This window comes from Nothobranchius furzeri, chromosome 12 (genome assembly GCF_043380555.1).
Source record: "Nothobranchius furzeri strain GRZ-AD chromosome 12, NfurGRZ-RIMD1, whole genome shotgun sequence".
In the NCBI taxonomy this organism is placed as follows: domain Eukaryota; kingdom Metazoa; phylum Chordata; class Actinopteri; order Cyprinodontiformes; family Nothobranchiidae; genus Nothobranchius; species Nothobranchius furzeri.
In genome coordinates this window covers 16,855,117-16,870,481 of record NC_091752.1, presented here as the reverse complement: position 1 = coordinate 16,870,481, position 15,365 = coordinate 16,855,117, and the positions used below count along the sequence as shown (strand labels likewise).

The window sequence follows — 15,365 nt, the reverse complement described above, 5'->3', positions numbered from 1 at the left end:
CAGATTACACAGTTGTCTAGTATTTCTTTATGTAGCTACACATTTCATAATGTTTTGTTTATTTATTTATGAAAACTTTGGAGTTCTATAGGAAGCATAAGTCACGCCCACCTACTTCCGGACCATGGGTCCCCGGAAGAACGACAAAATGAACGCAAGTCAACGGGGCTAAAAACGCTACTTTCTGCTTCCGCTTGTTTTGTGCCATGGATTTCACATATTATGTCCGTGAATTTTAAAGACGCATTTTGATACCAAGAACACGCTTATTTTCGGACAGGGGGAAATGCTATTTTAGGTCTTGTGTGAAAATAAGTCCAGGACTACAAATGCACTTCACAAAAGTGATGTCATGGAACCAGACACGGAGAAAACTGAGGGAAAAGGGCTGCAAGTTCAGCAAACTTTACCACAGGAGGAAAGAACCACCATAAATCTGGTCATCTGGGAAGTAGCAGCTACTTTGGGGAGAGGAGATTACGTGGTGATGTCATATGCGACGTGCCGATTTCTGGTGTGTAGTCATGCTAATTATGAACTTTTAATAAGCTAATAAATCTCTATGTACGTGACTGGCGTGGTCAAAACACCCGTCAATACTTTTCATTTAAATTGCAGTACAACATATGTGCAATCCAGGGCGTAAGGCAAAGTGGATTAGAAAATAGCGTTTTTAGCTCCGTTGACTTGCATTCCTTTTTTCATTCTTCCGGGGACCTGTGAGCCAACCGGAAAGGGAGGAGACTTAGGCTCCCCAATGACACTTTCCATAGTTTTCTTTCTGATATCATTTCCTACACCCAGACTCTTGTCTTTTGCAATCTCTCTTTTGGTGCAGAGGACATATATAGAATGATGCCAGCTGAAATTGGATGCATGAGCTTGACGTTCCCTTACTTATTTATTTGGACCTTTCATTTCCTGCCTCATCAAGGTCATTAATTATGCACAAATTTGAAATGTGATTTGTAATAAAAACATTATGCTCCTTGAAACCCAACCCAGCAGCCTTGATGAGTTTGAGCACACCCTCTCCTTGCATTTCACCCAAAAAACTGAACTCCACCAGCCCTTCACTGTTTATCGCCCAAAGGCAGGTTAAGGTTAATCATCTCTCGTTTCCTCTTCTCGCTGTGCTTTCTCATCACATCCTTTCCTCGAGCTTTCTGCTGTGACATTAGCAGCTACTAATGTGTTTGACATTTGTTTTAATAGATTTAATTTATGGGTGTGGAAACTATACATAGAGTAAACCAATAAATCAAACAGCTATTTAATGCTCTCTTTAACCCAGTGGCAATGAATGGAGTGCACCCAGGCAGGAGAAAAAGAAATAGGGTAAATTATTGTTTTAAAAGTAGCTGTGAGATTAATGAAATATTAAGAGCACTGTGCTGGCTTAAGAGGTCACTGCCCACATTTAATAGGTTATTCAATCATACCCAGCTGGAAGTCTGTTTTTTTATTTCTCTCTCTCTCTCTCTCTCTCTCTCTCTCTCTCTCTCTCTCTCTCTCTCTCTCTCTCTCTCTCTCTCTCTCTCTCTCTCTCTCTCTCTCTCTCTCTCTCTCTCTCTCTCTCTCTCTCTCTCTCTCTCTCTCTCTCTCTCTCTCTCTCTCTCTCTCTCTCTCTCGCTCGCTCCTTCATGCCAGCAGACTGCTTACTTGATTGCAACAAGCAGAGATGGTTTAACTAATGAAAAGCTCTTTGGTAAACTGAGACGTAGTGCTGACCTTCACGCTTCACATACTTTCTTCTGCAACTTCTCTCTTCACTGTTTTTTTGGTTTATTCTCACAATCAAAAGAAAATCTTGCTTTATTTCTTGATTTTCTTTTGTTTTTTCTCTCTCTGACACATATATTTATTTTCCCACCAAAGATTTGGCCATCCAAGTCTTATTTCTATTCATTCTATTTTAAAACGATGTGTGTTCTGGAAGAAAATAGGATTTCACACTTCCTGTCAGTCTCCCTCTGTACTGATCCTTCCATATTTATATTTTCAATTATCCTTATTTTTCTACCTCGCATATTCTCAGTGTGGTGACATTGATGCTAACACAATGTGTCTGTTTGTAAGTCTAAGTAGGGCATGAAAGACTTTGCTCAGCCAAAAAAATAAGGATAAAAAGGAAATAACTCAATCCAGAGTCTGTTTTTGGTGAAGCTTGGAAGTAGTTCGGAAATATTGAATTAGTCAAATTATGTCTAAAAACTACCTAAAACACACACACACACACACACAGGCACATTAGCCACTTCATTAGGAACATTGGGTTAGACCCTCTTTGACATCAGAACCTTGTTAAAGGAGTAATATGTAAAAATTCCACATAAAATAATCCCAAAACAGTCTTTTTTAAGTTATGATGGAAGGAAGGTTATCTTGAAACAGATTTAATTCTCAGCCAGCTGGGGGGTTATCAGTTTTTCTCCTTTCAAAAAATCTTAAGAGGGACGCAGTTACCGTTTGTACAGTTTGTGAGGTTTCCGAGTCTCCGGATAGCTAACGCTGCCGCGCAGGTATTTGTACATCGACACCGGCAGGAAAAAGCTCCAGAGTTGTTTAAAGAACCAAAGCCAGTAAACAAGAGTGACCCAGAAGTTTTTTTTCTTGTGCCCCTAAGAAGCCACGAAATCTTTATTTTACTAATACTGAGGTTGAAGCTAGTGGCTAACATTGCGCTAATGCTTATGGTGAATTAAAAGCAAATAATATCTAGCTCCAAGCTTTAGTCAACTCTAAAATATCTGAAGTTACTGTTTTGTACGTTTATTCTGTGTTTTATCCAACTGCATTACGGTTCTTTTTTAAACAGTAAAAAAAGAACCGTAATGCAACTAATGGTTTCCTTTTAGACCTTTTAGAGGTCTCATGCACCCATAGGTGGTTAATCAAGCGTTTCCACTCTAACATTTTGAACCACTCTGCCCCTTTGTCTTTGACTTCTGACATCAACAAGACATTTTCATCCACACAGCCACTGATTGCTGGATATACCCCCCCCCCCCCCCCCCCCCCCAACCAACCACCACCACCATTCTTTGTAAACCAAATGGTTGTGGGTGAAATTCCTAGTAGATCCACAACTTCTAAGACTCAGACCAGCCTGTCTGGGACCAACAACTGTGCAACATTTAAAGTAATTTAAATCCTGTTTCAACAAGCAATAGAAAAGATGTACCTAACAAAGGGACAGTGTTTATTAGTTTAAAAGAACATTACCTTAAGCTACATATATGTTTACAAAGTACTGAAATCCTATGATTTAGGTCTTATTGTTTAGACACACATGGTTTGCACTTTAATAAAATTCATTCAATTGCCACAATCTGAAATACGTAAATGTTTTTGCAGAAGACAAATATTACAAAGCTCCAGGCTTGCCGTATGCAGTGCAAATATAGATCTTACGATTTTGTATCCTGAAACTTTAGAAATCTAATCAAGTGATGAACTCCAGACTCGAGGTGTTTAAGCCAAGTGAGCTTTGTCTGCTTCTTTCATCTTGCCTTCTTTAGTCAAAACTCCCGCTGGGCAAAAACTTAAACAACACTTTTTCTTTGGCTAAATCAAAGACCTTTTAATATTTCTCCCTCCATTTCATGCTCACACAGCTCATCAGCCACCATCCACACTAGCAGGCTGGCTCACACATGTATGCTGTCATGAGGCGTGCTGCCAGCGTGTCTCAAGTACAAGATGACTTGCATCACTTTTTGAGGACACAAAGATAATTAAAAGATGGAGGAGGGATTTTATTAAATGTTTTGGCTCAGCCACTGCTGATACAGTGACCGCTCTCCAGACTGATCTCTCCCGCTATATGACGGCTGTGACAGCTCATGATTATGGCAGGATGTTTGAAATAAGAAGATGGTATAACACTAATCTGGTTGAGTTACAGTAGCGTGTTACAAGCAAGCCAACTAAATCTGGATTGATCTTGAAGCAACCTACACTTTTGTAAGCTCAAAAAATAAAACACTGCCCAGAATGACTTCAGCTAGGTGTGCACTGTGCGATTTTGGCCCATTTAGAGCCGATTTTTCTCCCGTGTTAAACTATTTGAGGTTGGGACGAGTTTTGTGTTCTTGTAGTATAAAAGAGATAGTGACTTAGTGCCTCGTGGCCAGCAATCGTGCAAATATCAAACATGTCTGACATTTCATGTCTCTTGGGAAGGTATCATACTGTTGAAGCAGCGCTGAGACCCAAACCGTTTACATAGCGCATGCGCCGGCACGACTGCCCAGCTAATTCCTAGTCCACGCACGTAGTTTGTTATTTTTACACTTTTCTCCTCACACAGTGTCAAGGATTGTCCAGGAATTGTTTCCTGTGTTTGTCAAATGAAACGGAGTCCAAAACCTGGGTTAACTTCCTCTCTTTTGTCTTCCTCGTCCTCCTATAACTATGAAGAGCCCGAGGGACCCCAGACATCAACAACAACACAATAGTCTATGGGTCTTCTGGGTTTTTTGACTCGCAGCTCCGACGTGGTGCTACCACACGTACAGTGTGAGAACATGAGTTGTGATTAGGGATGCACAATATAATGGCATCGGTATCAGCAGATGTTAGTGTTTTTTTAACATATCTGTATCGTCCGATAAACAAAACTCTGCCGTTAGACTTGTGAATAGCTTATAAACACACAACCATGCTGGTCTTCTGTACTCGACACAGCGTCACGTTATCAGCCATGTTACCATTACCTGCCATGTTTTATAGCTGAAAGTTTTATTCTATTTTATTCTATTTTTTAATCTTATTATTCATGTTATATGTAGCACATTGGTACCAAAGCAAGTTCCTAGTTTGTGAATTGTTTGTTCACTGACGATGGCAATAAACCTATTCTGATTCTGATTAACTCATTTGCTGCCAGCCATTTTCTGATCGCTAAAGGCCTTTGCTGCCAGCGTCTCTCGTCGTTTTCACAGTTTTTTTAAGAGTCACAGAACGTTGCGCACTAGGATGATGTCGACGCCAAAACAACCAAAACAAAGAGGAGACTCACCTCGTACATCAGGAAGAATCCGTGTGTTTCGAGCATTATCCGTTCTTTCATAATCCGTTGTCGAATTGTGATCGGCGTACGCTTTTCCGGTTCGCGCTTCACTTTTTTTTACAAGACCGGTCCAAAACGATCTCCTAATATATGGATTTTCTGCTTCCTGATCATGTGACGTGTGACGTATGCGGATGAAGGTCGGCTTCAGAGCTGAGATGTTTGTTCTCTCAGCGCGGCGGCTCGTTCCGATGCCCAAACAGTAAAAAAAAAATGCAAATGACAACTTTAGTCGTCAATGGCAGTGAATGAGTTAACAACCGATATTTTTTCCATCTTGTCTCCATTTGTTTATCTGTTTCAGAGGGTGATGGGGGGTGATGTGTAATTGTTCAGTCATGTGACAGTGATTGAAATGTAAATGAGTGTGGTGTGTACATAATAACGTAAATTCTACCCTAATAATTTTCAGTCTATACAAAATCTGCTGAATTTAGAAGCATTAATGTCAGTTTATCGATATCTGCAAATATCGGTTATTGCCCATTACAGTAATATTAATATTGATATCGGCCCAAAATGATCACATTGGTGCATCACTAGCTGTAGCCTATGCTCTGTGAGGAAGTCGTACAGTTTGAGATGGAACTAAAGGCTACAACTGAAAAAGTCGCACAGTGTACGCCTGGCCTAGGCTGCCTGTCTTTGGTAATGCTCCTAAGGAAAGCCTTCACCGTAGTACTCTGTTGCAAACTGTCATCATTCCTTAAAAAGCTCTTTAAACCAAGAAGCACCAACAGTTAATAAAAAGGTCAAACAAAGTCTGTTCATTCAATATATCCTTAGTTGCTCTGGTTCTTTCATTACCTCTGAACAAGCCGTACACACACTTGGAGTAAATGTCTCCTCTCCTCATCCAATCTAAGTCTTCCTTCATTCATAGCCCACATCAACCTGTCTGCCCAGTGACAAATTACCAAACAAATGAACCCTCTCGCTGGAGACAAATGAGGAAAAACAGTCTTTGAAGAGAGCTATTTTTTCAGATCCCACCTGAGAGGGTAGAATTTCTGATCCCATTTATTTCCTTGACTGTGTATGGCAACAGAGTCCAGCAACACGTAAAGGTAGAATCACAACAAGGTTTTAAATGGCATGCTCTTTAATATATTTGACTGGTGATCTCGAGTATTCCACATTGAAGAATCCTGGGAGAACTTAGAGAAAAAGATGCTATCAAATCAAGGCTGCAGTAGACGGACACTTGAAGCCGATCCAATCTCAGCATTTACGTGTTTAGACGTGTCAATTTTATGGTCTTTGTCACACTGCTGCTTTTGTTTAAGGTTTGCTTTTCTTCCTCTCCTTATGAGAAGCTTTTGATGGAAGAAAATGCGTTGTGACCACACGACTGAAACACAAACTGTCGTCCTTGTAAATAAACCAACAAGGACTTTATGACGGCCTGACTGTGATACTGTAATTTAAGTCTCACTTTGGGACGTGAAGAAGAAGAGAAAGTTATTTTGGCAGCTTTTACACAACTGCAATCCTTCAAAAGTTAACCCCCCCTGAGTTTACCTCCATCACATCACAAGTGCACCCTTGCTACACTGCCAAGAAGCCGGGCGCCACTTTAAGGTCATTTTCCCCATGTCTAATTTTACCCTTGGGTACGCTCGAGTAGAGTGCATGAGAGTAGCTATCATTTTAAACACTTGTTTCAGGCGCTATTTCTTTTTCAGTTTATGTGCCGTCATTCTGAGGTGATGGAGTGCTAATGAACAGACAGGCAGATGCAATTTGCCTGAGGTCCTTATGAGGCTTTCTTGAAGGCCTGATGCTGAACATTACTTTGCCTGAGCTCAATGCGAGGATGAGCGGGGGCAGAGTGCACTCCCAGGCTCATGAGTAACAAATGCCCTGCATCATGAGGTGCATCAGGTGATTCAGTGAATTATAGAAGATCCCATCAGTTTCGCTGTTTGACAGATGCTGCTGAGACTGTATGCTAATGAGCTGCAGTGAGGATCCAAAGTAAAATTTCCCACAAAGAACGAGTTGAACACGCACAGGACTTCAGGACAAGGTTATACTATCAAACTCACACAAATGCATATTTGAGCCAGATAGCAACAATGTAATTGATACAAATATATCCTTCTGACCTTTGACCTCCACTTAGAGCATGATGAAAATTGAACCATTCTATTCTTTGATGTGCAAGGTGTGAGCTGGTCCTAAAATTGTGTGTTTGAATATTACCCATCTTGGCCCAGCATGGGGTCAGTGAATCTTTTTAAACACTAAAGCAGCACTGAATACTTATTTTGGATTTCAGGGTTCTTACCTTAAGGCCCACCTCACACAGGAGTAAGTCTCCTGCCTTTGCAGGATCCTGATTAAAATGCGGTGGGATCGTGTTGAAATTAGAAACCTTACAATAAGGATGCTGCTCTGTTAAAGAAGTTTTTCTTGTATCTTTTTTGGCCCTGAAATACTTTTCGTAACCCTCACTGTTTTTTAAAGCTGCTTTCCGGAGTTTTCCCCTTTCAGAAATGATGTATGGTTTTTCTGAAATCTGTAAAAGTGATTATCTCATGATAAAACGTAAGTGATACATCTTTTTTTTTTTTTTTTTGCTAAGCACGCCCCCTGCCCCACAGTGCAATAGGAAACTGAGCGCCAACCAGAACTAGCGAATAGCGTCAGACTACCACTTTCTTGCTTCAAATTTAAGGAATACCTCGGCTGATGCAGAGTTGATGAACTTTTCATGGACAAGAAAGTCTCTAAAATATAAATATATGAGAATACAACATGACACGAGAATAATACTCGTAAAACAACGTGTTTTAGCTCTGTGTGTCGGCTACAGGAGCACTTTTATAAACAAAAACGTGAAGCCGCCATCTTAAACAAAGCAACAGATTTTTTTGTGGGATATGCTTGTCAGCCACTAGATTTTGCCATTGGATAAGAGAAATACTCCGGAAAGAAGCTTTAATGTCAGCAGCTGGTTCTAATGAAAGTCTTACTACATACATAAGGTCTATTTCCACTATTAGAACTTCTGTGTGATTTTACCTGACCTTTGCAGCAGTTTTGCTGTTAACACTTCAGGAACCTAACAAGTACCTGAACAGGGGTATGCACTAAGAAAAGGCCCCGATGGAGTGACTGGGCAGGACTTGTGGTTAATTCTGGGTGATTGATTGTAACTCAGTGGGAAATGACATCGGCAGATGTCGCCAAAACAACCTGCAATTTTAAAACTGGAAAAGCTGCTGGTGAAGCAGCATGAAAGGAAATTGCCATTTCTAAAACTGCCAATGCCAAAACAAGAGGTGGTAATACCCCCACAACGCAGTAATTAAACCACTTTGTGGCCTTCTGGTCGTTGAACGCTTCTCTTTATGTCACACAGCTGCATTCATCTAGCCTGGCAAGCCATTCCATATATGTAAATAGAAAGTTTGGCCATGACCCATTGCCAGCTTTCAGTTGTGGGGTGGGATCTACGGTTGTTTTTCAAACTGTCTCCACGTGCTATTGGACAACAAACAATGTGGCGTACTTATTGCTACAGATGTCAGTCAACAGGGCAGCCCACCGTTGAAGAAGATGAAAGTGCATCGTTCTTCTAAATAAACTTAAGTACCTCTATCTGCTCTTCACATAAAGAAATGCCAAAGCCATTTCAAACAAGCCATGGCCATTTTAGTTTTTTCAGTCAAAGGTATAAACTGATAGAGCGCTGTGATTGGCTGTGGAGGTGGAGGTTCCAATGGAGCATGGCTAGACCAACATGCAGTATAAAACTATTTTACTTCAGCAACTGACTGTCTAGATTTCTAGGCTAGTAACCATCCCCTGAATGGATCAAATGATAGCGTACATTGGAAGAATAAAACTTTTAATCTTTGTAAGGTTCATGGATGCCTTTTGGCGCTGATCAGTGATGTCACTCACTGGCAAAACGGCTGCAATGAGCTTACATTCTTAGCAAAGTCCTGAAAGGGCCAATTTTGTCTGGAGACAACAGCTGAGTGGACCGAGGCATCTCATTTTCCTGTCACCTCCCCAGAAATTTCCAGGCAATCCTATATTGGAAACACAGTTATAACCATCAACAAAGCCTAGCTTGGCAAGACTTTCCCCAACTATTCCAGTCCAGTCTGTTGTAGCACGTGAGTATGGAGCTCCAATCTAGAAGATCACACTATGCTCAGTATGGAAAGTGTGATAGGGTTGTAGCCTTGGCAAGAGGTCAGTCCTTTTCCAAATTGTCAGTGATGAAGCCACTCTTGTTCATTGAAGTCCCGTGTCTAGGATATGTTGTCACCATTCTCGTATATGCTCTCTCTTGGATCAATATCCTGTTACCATGGTGACAGGTTTCCACAACATTGCTATAGAGGCTTTGGACATGGTCACTATGACAACATAGAGAGCCCACACCTGAAGACTTCACCAAGACCCTGCAAAGATTGTCCATTTTTTATGTGATAGGAAATGCTAACAGTGGGCACAAACATACAGTAACTGATTTTATATCCAACCTTTAGTAAGTTTTCGTGATTTGCCAATTTTGAGAGAAAATTTGTGGTCAGTTGACTGAGGGATTAAAGCCTTCGTGTGAATGTGGCTTGTAGGGAGCCAATCAACAGATCCAAGCTGGAGGAAATAACAAAGCCCAGAGCTGGAGGTGTTAGATCACACAAGGAAGAGCAGCACACTGTGGTACTTCTGTCACACGGCTCACCCCTGATATTACTAGTTGATGCCACCTGCCTCCTGAACTCTTCCAGCACTGTTACCTCACTGCATGAGTCAGCCAAGGTCTTATATAAAGCCCCATTGTGGCAGATGGAGGTCTACATCCTCCATCAATCTATTATGTTATCTACACTTTCAACTTCTTTCACTCCAATAAGATAGATTGGAAATATGAAAAAAGCCTCACCGTTAATGCCAACGCAACGACTTGCTGGGGACGTGTCTAGTGAACCAGCGGCTGCTGCCCACAAGGCGAGGGCATTCTTCACACCTGTCTGCAAGGATAAGTTGGCTTGTCACAAGCAGAGCTAATCTGTTGCCACGCTCAGTCACACTCAATCCCCTAGTGGAAGTCTGCGCTTGTCCTTGAATGTTTGCTGCCACTGGAAGCATACTTGGGCCACTGATCAGTCTAACCATGGTGGAAAACATGTCAATGAAGAGCAGCAGTGCCTCTTCTCTTTGCAGACAGCTTAGAGGACTTTTGCCCTTTACAGTTAGCACGTTTAATGCCCTTTAGACTGGCATGAACAAGAGCTCCCTAAAATGGATTTCTGTGCTGTGTGTGAAGAAGTAGCTGGTTTTTAAAGATTCCATGATCATATTTGTCTACAAACGTAGTTTTAGTTAAGAAAATTGAAAAAAAAAACATGAATTATCTCCAAATTACAGATTTATCAACTGTTTCAGGGAACAAAAACAAAACCGGAAAAACCAAGAAATAAATAAAAAGGAGAAATCAGTGGGGGTGCTGACTTCTAGCTTGGATGGCATTCAGAATGTGAAGCAGGACTGCTCATAAGCAATCCTTTTTACTAGTGGGAAAACATGCCCAAGTGTAGCATGCTTTCAGAGTAATCTAACACTTTTAGGTGATTTTTGGGTAAACATGTTTTCGTGGTTTTCAGAATGACTACCTATAGTGATTTGTATTAAATAGAGGAAGATAAACGTGCAGGTTTGTTTGCCATAAAATCAGTATGTGAGGAGATGAAACTAAGTGATTATGACAAACATCAATGAAAACAAAATTCTGCTTTCCCTCTCTTATTCCTTTGAAGTAAGATACTTGCTTTGTTCTGAGGAGATGGAATTCTAGCAGGAGAAGAAATGTAGTCATGTGGAAATTCTGCTCAGACTAGCCAAGATCAAAGGATTCGAATTATGAAGAGACGGTTCTGTTTTAGAAAACTTTCTAAGAGACAGCAGGATATCAAAGCCAAATAATGCAATTACTTTTCATTTTAACATTTTCTTTAAAAGTATAAAAATAGGAAGCAGAACGGCTAAACGGGGCATGAAAGTTGTCATCTATGCAGTGATTTTTATTTTATTGTTCTAGACAAAATGAGAATCCACACACTTCAATCTGCGATGTAGGAGTTTATTGGTCAAGCTTTCTGTCAGAGACCTTCTTCAGGAATTGTGGAGGTTCACACCAAACAATCCTTAGTTAAACTTACCTGTTTAACTAAGGATTGTTTGGTGTGAAACTCCACAATTCCTGGTGAAGTTTTCTGACCGAAAGCTTGACCAATAAACTCCTACATCGCAGATTGAAGTGTGCGGATTCTCATTTTGGTTATTCCACTTTTTGATCCAGCACCTTTTCCCAGATGAGCGGTGACTCCTTCTACTCTATTTTATTGTTCTAGCAAATTATACTCATAAAAACTGTAAGCGTGACTCGTTCATTTGAATATTTGAAGCGTTGTCTGCTAGTTTCATTAGCTGTTGTTCTTGTGACAATGCTATATGATGTAGAATTGCCTTGGGTTGTGAAAGAGTCGTGAGTTAGAGGAGACTTGGTGTTTTGGGGATTTTTTTCTCAGATCTTTGGAACAAAAAGCTAAGTCCTCTCTGTTTCTATATCTTTAATTTTGACTACTGTAAACAGACCTGTGCAGTGGGGTGGTTCATGACAGAGCAGCAAATCACCCCTGAACTTTTCAGAGCAGCAGAAACTTTTCCAGTGATCAGAAACAGGACCCCTTTCTGGTTGATTTTGTCAATTTCAGTTACAAGGCAGTGGGCAGAGTTTGAACAAGAGCCTTTTTTTAATCATATTTAAAAAGAATAAAAAATATGTTAATGCTCTTTTACCATTAAAATACAGTTTATTTCTATTTCTAATCAAAAAACCAATATGCTGGTGAAGGTTCTCAGTCATCCAGGTCATGGTAAGGTCAAGACTCTGCAGTCCACCTACACCTGAAAGACAAGGGACACATTTATGAAGATGACAAAGTACACATTCTGGACAGAGAAGATAGATGGTTTGAGAGCGGGGTAAAGGAAGCCATCTATGTCAAACAAGAACGTACTTTGGGGGAGGGGAGTTTAGGTTTCACCTTCCAGTACCTATAATGCAGCTTTGATTCTCATTCCTAAGCAGTTTCAGTCTGGGGCACACGTTCCTACCTCTAATCAACACAACGAGGAAGTCAACACAACGACTCCCTCTCAATAGAGGCTAACATTCATCAGGGGATATTCAGAGTAGTTTCTGCTCGTTAAATAACAGTAGACAGCTCCAGCTTATAAGGTTGACCCTCCCATATTACAGTCAGAATTGACAAAGCTCCTTAAGCCGGGCATACACTGTGCGACTTTTTCACTTTTTTGAGCCGATTTTCCAGTCGTGCGAGAATCCATGACATCTGGGCGAGTTTTGCGCCGAGCGGTCGTGTAGTGTACGGGGGGTTACGAGAGGCGATTAACACCACGTGACCAGCTGCCGATCAGCAGTCGTGAGGTCGCAGGGACTTCTGGAGTGTTTAATATTTCGCTCGTCCCTCGTGAGGGTATCGCACTGTTGAAGCGGCGCTGCGAGCAGCTGCGACCCAAAAAGTATCAGAACCTCTCATGGCGCATGCGCAATCCTGCATCAATGCCGCTCGCTCGCTATTTCCCTAATAACACGCTGTTCGTTTTAATTTCTACACTTTTTTTTACTCACAAAGATTGTCAAGAAAGCGTGTTTGTCATGTTCATGTCAAATTAAACTGATCACAAAACACAGATTTACTTTCTTTATTTCGTTTTCCTCATCCAACCCCATAAATCCCTGTGTGTCCTCCTGCAGCACTCCCAAAGGACAACAGGCAAAACAAGACAAAAAAGTCTGACGTGTTGTGTAAAAACTGCTATTTTTAGCATATTTTTAGGGCCGACGTGTTGCTACCAGACGTACAGTGTGAGCAGTCAGGTCGCATGCGAGAACTGGGTCGTACAGTGTGAGCACATGACTCGTGAGATCTGCCCTGCGAGGAAGTCGTACAGTTTGAGCTGAAGCTGAGTGCTACGAGTGAAAAAGTCGCACAGTGTACGCCCGGCTTTAGATGAGAAGCAAAACATCTTCAAGAAACCAAACAAGTCCAATTGCCTCATTTGAACCCTTTTACAAAAAAAATTATTTACTAACTAACAATCACATCAATTTAGTTTTTAAACCATTAATTGGTGCAGCATCTGGCGGCGTTGTACCGGTTGGTCGTGGTGAAGAGAGAGCTGAGCCGAAAGGCAAAGCTCTTGATTTATCGGTCAATCTACGTTCCTACCCTCGTCACGAGCTTTGGGTGGTGACTGAAAGAATGAGATCATGGATACAAGCGGCTGACAAGAGTTTTCTCCAAGATAAGGTGAAAAGCTCGGTCATCCAGGAGGGGCTTGAAGTAGATCCGCAGCTCCTCCACATCAAGAGGAGCCAGTTGAGGTGGCTCGTGCATCTGGTCAGGATGCCTCCTGCACACCTCTCTGGGGAGATTTTCTGGACACGTCCAACCAGGAGGAGATCCAAAGGAAGACCCAGGATGCGCTGGAGGGACAAGCCTCTCATCTGGCCAGGGAACGCCTCAGGATTCCCCTGGAGGAGCTGGCCCAAGTGGCCTGTGAGAGGGAACTCTGGGCCTCTCTATAGACTGCTGCCCCTGCGACCCAACCTCAGAAAAGTGGCCGAAAATAAATGGATGAATGGATTATTAATTTATGGCTAGATGTGTTGTTGTTTTTTTTTTTTATTTGGGAGTAATATTTACAGCACTTCGTTTTTAGAAATGTTTCAGCAAACGAACAAAAACGCAGAATTATTTGGAATTACCTAAAAATAACACGTCAGTCTTCTCAGGCACAATTATTTCAGACCTGACACTATCCTCCGTAGCTAGTGTTAGTTTTTCTGTGGAAATGCAAACGTACATTTGCCAAGTCAGCATCTGAATCTAGTCATAAAACTATCAGATACGTTTTCTTCAATCCACTGTAACCAGAACTCTTTCAATTCCAAGTGTTACGTTTGGATTTTACAAATGCAACAAAGAAGGCTTACGCAGAACTGATGACTGCTCCAAAAACACAGAGACAGAGAGGATGAGACGTAGCGGGAAGACTGAGCGATATCAAGAGGATGATGTGCTCGATTAAATGGCACCGTTTTTGGAAACAGAAGTGGGGGCAGCCTTTAGCACAATCTGCTGAGTCAGCTGGAGGATTGTTTGTGAGAGATTTATTTTCAGTGACTGTGTGATGCAGTCATAATGCTTGGATATGTACTGAGTTTTGGAAATGTTACCCGCTCATTCATGACAGTGCTAGAAAACATCTAATGAGCCATGAGGTTTTAACCATGCTCCTCGATGAAGCATTAACACATTAGCCTTCTTGTCAACTGTGCCTCTGAATTTAGAGGATTTCTCTTGCCTATGCATCTCACTTTCTTTACTCTTCCGTCTTGATGAGACTTCATGGGTTATCAGGAAGAGCTCTAGACTTTAATTTTTTGAGGTCTGAAGAAAATGTTTTCTGTTACTGTTCAACAAACTGCCCTCTGGCCTGATAGCTGTAACAACCCTGATTCAAAAGAAAACTGTCATAAAGCTACTGTGGCACGTCTGCAAAACAAGCTAGCTTTTAAACACAAACGCGTGACTCTCACCCCTCCCACTGGCTATCATCCCTGGGCCACGTCCACCTGATGTTGGAACCTGCCTCCCCGCCAGAGTAAATGAGCCATAAAAACAAGTAAAACAACCTATAAAAGAACGCAAGACAGTAAAAATAAGCATAAAAACGGGTCATAATCCAAAAGCCAAATCATGGAAATTAGTCTTCAGTCTTGATTTGAAGATCGGAACTGATGAAGATTGTCATATGGAATACCATTAGAATGTTGTTAAGAGGCATGAAAAACAATTGGAGAAGGCATTCTACCCTTTTCCAACTCAAGGCCGTGATCTCAGATTTAGAGGAGTATTCTCATCCCACACTCAGCTGCAAACCGCTCCAGTGAGAGCTGGAGATCACGTTCAGATGAAGCCAACAGGAACACATCATCTAAAAAAAGCAGAGACTCAATCCTTAGGCCACCAAAAAGGATTCCCTCAACACCTTGGCTGCGCCTAAAAATCCTGTCCGTAAAGGTTATGAACAGAATCGGTGACAAAGGGCAGCCTTGGCGGAGTCCAACTCTCACGGGGAATGAGCTCTGTGGCTGTAATCTTTTGTTCATTGTTGTCTCCCAAAAGAACCTAATAACTAAAGCAGTATTCTGCAGTTGATTGGACAGCTTCACCAA

General features: G+C 41.5%; 1 protein-coding gene across 25 annotated transcripts in view; it reads left to right on the top strand.

Annotated features, from left to right (window-relative positions):
- Positions 1 to 15,365, top strand: part of LOC107375745 (neurexin-1a) — a 462,507-nt gene that overhangs the window by 444,619 nt on the left and 2,523 nt on the right. The window lies entirely within an intron of this gene.